The sequence below is a fragment of the Crocodylus porosus genome, unplaced genomic scaffold (genome assembly GCF_001723895.1).
Source record: "Crocodylus porosus isolate Cpor-Errol unplaced genomic scaffold, CroPor_comp1, whole genome shotgun sequence".
Taxonomy (NCBI): domain Eukaryota; kingdom Metazoa; phylum Chordata; order Crocodylia; family Crocodylidae; genus Crocodylus; species Crocodylus porosus.
Genome location: NW_017728886.1, coordinates 43,605,064 through 43,613,548, shown reverse-complemented (window position 1 = coordinate 43,613,548; position 8,485 = coordinate 43,605,064). Strand labels below are relative to the sequence as shown.

At 40.7% G+C, this 8,485-nt stretch overlaps 1 long non-coding RNA gene across 1 annotated transcript in view; it reads right to left on the bottom strand.

Moving 5' to 3' along the window:
• The window catches only part of LOC109308921, a 15,141-nt gene that overhangs the window by 365 nt on the left and 6,291 nt on the right, over positions 1–8,485 (bottom strand). Inside the window, exon 2 of the long non-coding RNA XR_002100738.1 lies at positions 3,533–3,541. This is a non-coding gene — a long non-coding RNA (uncharacterized LOC109308921). The remainder of the gene's footprint in view (positions 1–3,532; positions 3,542–8,485) is intronic.

The window sequence follows — 8,485 nt, the reverse complement described above, 5'->3', positions numbered from 1 at the left end:
GCGCGCGCTGGGCCCGGCCCCCGCCCCCACCCCGAGGCAGGGAGCTGCGCGGGCCCCCGGCGAGGGTATCTCGCTTGGGACGGAGCCGGCCGCCCTGCCCCGAGCTTGGGGCTGGAGCCGACAGCGGCAGACAGGAGCGACCCTCTCATGTCACCTCCAGCCGGCCAGGGCGGCTCGGCAACACGCGGCACTGCCGCTCCTCGCCCCTCCGCGGGCAGTGCCTGTGAGAGGTGGGCTGAGGATGAGCTGCACACCAGGAAAAGGGCTCTGCCCAGACACCTCTCATTACACGTAGCCTGGCTAAGTCAGGAGCCCATTTAACCAAGCACATCCCAGCACCTGGCACCAGCCTGAGGAACTCAATGTGACACCAACAGGAAGACCCCCGATCCCTCCAGCCTGCCTAGAACAAGTATCTTAGGTAGCTCATGAGTTCTGGTAGGGGCTGAAACACAACCAAGATGCAGGAAGGAAGGGCTGGGTGGGACCTCGTGAGCTCATTTAGTCCCTTCCCCTGCTTAGACAGCATCGTCTTTGACTAAACCATCTCAGCTAAGTGTCTGTCCAACCCGCTCTTGACAGTTTTCAGGGATGGAGAGTCCACAGCTTCTCTAGGTAGCCCGTTCCAAGATTTATAATGCGTATCTCCAATGTGTATCTCATTCAGTTATTTTATATTTACAAGCTTCTAACTTTTATTCCTGCTGATATTGAGGTAAATCCAAAGTTGCTTTGCTGGCTTCAGAAAAGTTGAAAACTGTTTGAAGGGGGACATAAGAGGAAGCATTTTTCTTTAACTGTATCAAATCTACTCCACTGAGATCCAAGGATTAATATTTGAGGGCCTAGCACTCAAAAGGAATAGCACTTTACTTACAGAGTTGTTCCACTGAAATTTATCATCTGACTCTATGACCTAGTAGACCTTTTCTCCGTTAAAAAAAGCCCTTAAATTGCTTCAGTGGGAATGTAAATTACTGTATACCAAAGTGGTGGTTGGCATCTTTTCAGATAAAGTAATATTCCAATCCATCTGAGTTACTTCGTATGTAAGTGGCCTATCTAGTTAAGAGAGGTAGTTAGCTGTATTAGTCTGAAGTCCTGCAGACGGTAGGGCAGAGATGCACTTTAGAGACTAAATCAGAGATGCAGAAGCTTTCTCACTTCATCAGATGCTGTGAAAGGACATGCAAAGAGCAAGGTATCAAATAGCATCTGACAAAGTGAGCTCAAAAGCTTGCGCTATATGTCTCTGATTTTAGTTAGCCTCTAAGATCATTTATACATGTACTTTTTTGTCCCGTGATACACCAGAGATCCGCTGCTTCGGAGCAGACTCAATTAATCGATCTGCTCCGCATGAGAGGTGAGGTGAACTGTGCTGTGCTGCATGCAGTTGTATAAGCTGCAAAATGCACAGCACGCAGAAAATGGCAGCGGTGTGCTTTTGAACTACAGTACCTCTGATGTGTTTTAGTTCAAAAGTGCACCACCACCATTTTCTCAGAACATTTTGCTGTTTATACAACTGACAGTGTCACAGTGCCAGGCCTTTTCAAAGTGTCTGGTGCTTTGGCACTTACATATGTAAAAATACCCGAGGGGTCTATCTATCCTGGATGCAAAAGACAGGGAAGGGAAGGAGGGAGGGGAGATGGGGAATGAGGGGGCACTGCTGGGAAAGGCAAAAATGAATGATAAACCCACAGGGACAAACGGGTCACAAAAACTAATCCAGGTTAATGGGATAAGAATCTGTAGTCCCTGCCTAGACCATACATAACATAATGCAGTTGGTGGATGATTTCTTGTTTTGCCATTTCAGGTTAGTTTTAAAGTCTTGTTTCCTAAGAACGGCTACCCTGAAGTCAGCAATAGAGTGCCCAAGGAGATGAAAGTGTTTTGCCACCAGCTCATGTGTTTTTCTGGAATTGTTGTTGGATTGGTGCTCATTCATTTTTACATGCGGGGATTGCCCCCTCTCTCCAATGTATACAGCAGAGGGACACTGTAAGCAGGAGATAGTGTATATGACATTGGTAGAAGTACAGGTGAATGAACCTTGGATGATGTAATCCATGTTATTTGGTCTCGTGATGACATGGTCTATATTGATGAAAAGGCACAGCTTGTATTTGGGTCCATTGCACGGCCTGGTGCTTTACTGAGAATAGGAGATATGTAGCTTGTTGCTGGGAAGAGGCTGTCTGGACGCCAAGACAGGTCTGTCCCTGTAAAAGGGTAAGAGGGGGCAGCTAGCCCTGTTGAATAATTGCAACTACGGGGAAACTGCTGAGGGAAGTGACTCACTGGGAGTTTAACAACCCCAGAGAGGAGGGCAGAGAGGGTTTGTGAAGGAAAAGTTTGGAGAGAAGGAGCCATATGTGAATAAAACAACTTGCTACAGTGATAGGCCAGAGGCTGCTGTGTGGGAGCCATAGCCAAAGTGGTTCCTCTCTGAGGGCCTGTGATAGAGCATCTGGGTTTGATACTCCAGGGGAGGACAAGAAACAATGGGCATATTGAGTTAAGTGAGCATATTCAAGACAGGGTGTCCCTGATTCATTAATGAGGTCCCACACTGGTGGGGGGCCTGGCTACATAGAGTTCCTTGCAGGATAGGGTGCAAAAGGGTACAGCATCTGCTAGCATCTTGTGACAAAAGAACAGCAGAATCTGCACTTCTACTTTCCACAATAAAATTAAACAAACATCACTCCATTCTTACTGCCTAAATTATTGGCTAATTTGCACAGACGTCTTCTTAATGGAGAGAGGAGTCACTTCTCTCCACAAATATTCAACATTTGCCAGCCCTCATTCTAGTGACGAGCTTTTTATCTCCCTGCTAATAGATCTGGGGTAGTCATGGACATAGCCAAGACTCTGTCTCCACAAAAGAGCTGTGTAGTAAGCACAGTGAGAACTCCCAGGGGGCCAGGTAAAAGTGTTTCAGCAGTGCTCCAGTCTTAACTAGACAGGAAAGGGAGATGGAGAAGTGAGGGAGGAACTGTTTTGATTAGCTGTCCTTCATTCAGAGGACAGGGAAATAGGGAAGTAATAATGATCATTTTAATATGATAATTCCAAGAAATTATCTTATCTAAACATGCTGTAGCCAGCAATGCTCTTGGCATAATTTGCCAAGTTATAATAAAATATATCTCCTGACAAGTTTGGTACCAAAGACAGCTTGGAAAGTGATGGGCTTCCAGAGGAAGTCAAAAGGTTTGTTTCTTATACATTTATGTAAAATATCTATTGAAGTCCTCTGTAAATGGTTGGAGATACAGAATTCTTTGGAACAAATTCATATGGGCCAAAAATCGTAAGCCAATTCTGGGACTATTATTGAATTTTTATTGCAATTTAAAATAGTCATCCAGTCTATAGTTTAACCCAGGATGGCAAGTAATTCATGACTACAAAATAAGGAGTGATTAATATACCCGGTGGAAAGAATCTACTTCTTTTAAATTACCACTACCCTCTGCCCATAGAGGCAGCTATTAGTACCCAACTTTATTAGAACCTAGGTCACCTCACTAAAGTGGGAGGGCCTTAGGTCTCCTGCATAGGTTGAGCTATTTGAGGATGTGTAGGTTGAGGTGTTTGAGCCAAAACTTTTTGGAGGAGGGCAGGTCAGCCTTAGTATTCATTCCAGATGGAGTACTCAGTACAAAACATGGCTGTTAGTCTGTTTATTGAGCTGACTGGGATGGCTGGCAGTTAGCAGCTTCATTAATCAGTAATGGATTTAATATCAGGGTATCAGAAAGGATATCATCCATGCCACTTATTGTGGGTTGGGGAAAATAGGTAGAAAGTCATGGTGAGTTGGTGTTCCAGAAGGCCATAGTGTTTCTTTGTTCTTATTCTTCTTTACCTATTCTGGGAGACTAGGGAGAGGTTGTAATCATCCCTATATCTTATATGGGGCATAAAAAATGGAGGAAGACATGGCACCCTTCTTTCTCATGGTATATGCGCAGGGACATAGTTGTATTCTTTATGAATACTGCATATTTCTCAAGAGGAAAACTTGGTCAAATGTATCACTGGTGTAATGTTAGTAGAGTTATCCAAAGATGAATTTAACCTATTACATGATTATGAGCTCTTTACTTGCATCTCCTATAAAAGAGCTGTATTTCAGGTTTCCTACATAATGCTCTGTAATTTACCTTGTTATTTAATTTCCACCATTCTTCCAGTCCTCCAGCTTTGCAAAAGCAAAGATATTTTCAAAAGCATGGCTTATGAGGAAAGGCTCAAAGAACTAGGGTTATTTAGTTTGGAGAAGAGAAAATGGAAGGTGCATTTGATAACAGTCTTCAAATACCTGATGGGTGATTACAAAGAGAATGGTGACAGTTTTCTTTGTCCCTGAAAAGACAAGAGTAAGAGCAATGGCTTCAATCTACAGCGGAGGAAGTTTAGGTTGGAGACTGCAAAGAACTTTCTTACTATGGCGGTGATTAAGTATCAGGCTATTTAAGGAACAGGCTGGAATGGTTTAGTCAGGGATGCTCCTGTCTTGAGCAGAGGCATGGATTATATGAGCTCATGAGGTCCCTTTCAGCCCTACTTTCCTATGATCCTGTTATGAAGAGGAGGGCATCTCCCTTTACTAGTTTCAGGATGAAGTGAGAAGATAACTTATTAATTGTGGAGTAAATACAACAGGTACAAAATGCAAGATTTTACTTTGTGTAAAATTTTTAAAATTGTCAGGATGACTTAGGAATTTAATGTTGAGCCTCAAATGTGTAAATTACTTTTTAAAAGGTACTTTATGCTTTGAAAATTTCACTTGACCTTGCAGGAACTTAGTTTCTTAGTAAGTTAAATTCATCTAAATTTGCTCAGAACCAGAAAACTGATTCATTATCATTACCTTTGACATGTACAGTACACAACATGACTTTACCTGCACTCCTGGTTGTGCTAGACTGCAAATGTGCATGACAAACACTACCTAACTATAAAGGAGCAAAATCCTAGGGAAGTTGCTCACTTGATGACACACAGATGATTCTCTTTGTAGTCAGTTATGTGCTCTTTGTTGCTACTAGAAATGATTGTGCAGATTTGCAAAGAGGATTTTATACAAATAAATGTATTGTTTTAATAACTTAGAAAAAAGCATCAATTTTACCTTTAGAAATGACTAATTAGTTATTTACCAGTAATTGGCAGTTGTTTCCTACCATGCAGTGAATTATTTAGGTTGCTAATTTTAAAGTTTGACTCTCCCCAGAATTTAGCTGGTATCATTGGATTAATGTTTACATTGTACCATGTTTCAGTGGGATTGGAAATGTCTAATTATAACATGTTTTATTCCTTTCTGAATTAACACATTGTATATGGGCACCTCCAAAACCAACCACATCAAGATGCAATATGAAGAACTGTATGGTAACACTGTCTAAGAAAACAGGTATTCCTACTTCTTTTGCTTGGTCTCATTTTTTGATATTTTGCATTTCTTACCATTTGACCCAATTTCATTGAATTTAATCTGTGAAGAATTTTAAAGATTTTGAGCCGGGGCTCCCTAATTTGACTGCTATTTACCATTTGCATTTTCATTCTGGATGAGATGCAATGGGTTTTTACATTACTTCAATAAATGTTTTTAATATAGAGTTCCTTTCAGATCTGTCTTCTCCCAAATAGTTTTGGAAAAAAAATCTGTAGAAGTTCCTCTCAACCACTTTGGGCAACATATCCAACAGGTCCTTTAAAAGAACAGAGCTGCTACAGCTGTCATCCTAAGGCTCTTGTTCCTATAATACCATGGGCTGTTGGATTGTAAAAATAAATTATAATTAAAAATAGGGCCTGTTTTTTTGTTCTTTACAGGAGCACCTACCCATTGCCGCTTCTGGTCAGAACAATGTATAAGCAGTGAATTAAGGGGCAGGAGCTGCAGCCAGAAAACCCAGGAAGGAGTGCTCTTTTATGGACAAGTGGGCAAGACTAGTGGAGGACATGCCATGATTACACCAAAGACAGGACAAGATCTTAGTTTGCAAAAACATTTCAGAGCTGCACCACTACAAATGAGATTTATGGTCAATCTAGTCAAATGGGACAGAAGTTCTAGCACAACATTCAGGCTCCTGCATGGTTGTAGCTGTTACTTGGTGTATATAGTCTTTCCTGTGATCCCTTAAATGTTCCATATTGTAGAAGGTCTAAAACATTTTCTGGAATGTCAGTAGAACTCCAGGTTCAGTCCGAGTTTGAACTGAAAGTTTAGGTAGGCTTTTATTTTATCCAAACCATTTCAACATTTCTTAGCTAAACTGATCAATCCTTGAACACTCTGTTTTTAGGATTGCCATCAGCCCTGTCTCTCTCTTCATTCAGTCCTTCAATTCTGGCATTTGTAGAACTTAAATAAAGGACACATTTAGCTGCTTACATTTTTATAAGGACATTTTAAAAATTTACTTTCCTAAAAGCAAAATGTAAAATATATTTTTGAGTCTTTTGTACTTCACATTTAGTCCATTTGTTACAGGAGATTTTAGAAAGTTTTCAAGGTTGGTCTGATTGCTGATTTAAGAAACTGAAGCCCAGTGACTTTGAGGTAGCATAAATCAGGTCAATGTACAATTCTTTTGAAAATCATACTTATGTATCTATTTCTTAGAATTTGAGTTACTTTTCTGTCTACTTTTATTATCTCATCATTTCTGTGGGTCGATTGTGTTTACTAAAATGACAAATTTTATGTTAAAAATGATCAAAGGTAAAAGAAAAGAGGATTTAAAAACTGAGAAGGTATTTTAAACAAATTATGAATCTGAATAAATTGCAATAAAAACAACATACAATGGCAGGATATTCAGGGTAATATGAGGCCAACGGTTATCACACAGATGAATTTGATCCTTTATATTACTTAGGTTAGCAATAGGTATTTCTAATACTTTATCCTTTTTCTACTGTAGCTTTATGTAAGTCTTTTTGTGAAGAAAACAAGATAGAATCCTACATTTTGCAAGCAATCCTGATGAGCGTGCCCTTTCATCAGGATGATGTACTTCACTGCTGCTAAATCTCTTCCCAAAGTGCAATATTTTGTTTAGTTTGTTTTTTAAAAAAAATGCAGCTCTCTTAGGCTCTAGCTCACAGATACCATACATTGTAGGGCAACTCAAGCCTTCCAAAGTGAGAGTTGTCTTTTGACACCAGACCTATTACAGGTATGTAGATGTGACGCAAGGATGATGAAATGGGGCCTCACTGCTGTTCTTAGCTTACATTTACTTACGAAAAGACAGCATAGAGAGAAGGTTGTATCGTTTTTGCACTGATCAGTGTACAGTCCTGTTCCATGATGAAAACCAGTCCCTCAAATGAAATCAGTGGGTTCTATGTTTTTTTCTCTTTTACTGATGTCAGCATTGAGCTTGACCATTTTCTAAATAAAGCTTTCCCCTGATAGCTTTGTAGGCTCATTCTGAGATCTGCAGGACAAGTTCATTTCCCGCCTTCTCGGTATCATAATTGTCAATAACAATTCTAAATCAAAATTCGCTGAAAATTGCAGTTCAACAACCCAACTGGAAGCTAATGGACTTGACAGGCACACCTGAGTGATGACAACTGGTTGCAGAGGTATAATCAAGGACAACACTGTGTTGGTAGAACCTTTATTACTAGTGGGTGATACATGGGATAAAGAAAGTTAGTTTGATTGTCTGAGCCTAGACAGAATTTACAGAGCTGATGCTTTGGAAAAAAAACCCTTTTTACTTGTGAACTGAGCAAATTTTACCTGAGACAGAGGGATATAGTAAGGTAAGATTCAGGGCAGAAGCACACTTAAGCAAATGTGCCACATGGATACTGCTCACAAATTTCCCCTTTTGAGTATAGACCACAGTGTTTTTTTCTAACTAAATTTTCTACCTATGAGTCACAGAGCATGGAATGGATGAATTTCAGAGCATCAGAGTGGGTTTTGTGAAGCTGCTGGCTTCTTATGTATATAGGTCCTGATCCTACAACTGTGAGGGAGCTTGTGTGCTCAGGGAGTTTCTCCAGAGATCGTAGGACTCCTTACAGGGTTTGACTATGTAGATCTAGTAGCAGGAGACAGAAAAATTCATGTCCTTCCTCGGAAGCTGTGGAACTGGGCAACTGCTTTTCAAGAGTGGGAAACTATAAGGCTGTACAGATGTTGGACAGAATCTGCAGCTTTGTGCAGAACATATGATCACAACATTCTGCATACTGTTCAGGGTCAGGGTCTGCAGAGAGTGACAGTACACAGCGTGCTTCTGAACACCAAGAACACTTTGCTTCATTAAAGTATTCATACTTAGATACAAAGCTTAACATGACTCAGAAAACTTCTACAGAATACAGGCATACCTCGTTTTATTGCGCTTTGCTTTATTGTGCTTCGCAGATATTGCGTTTTTTACAAATTGAAGGTTTGTGGCAACCCTGCATCGAGCAAGTC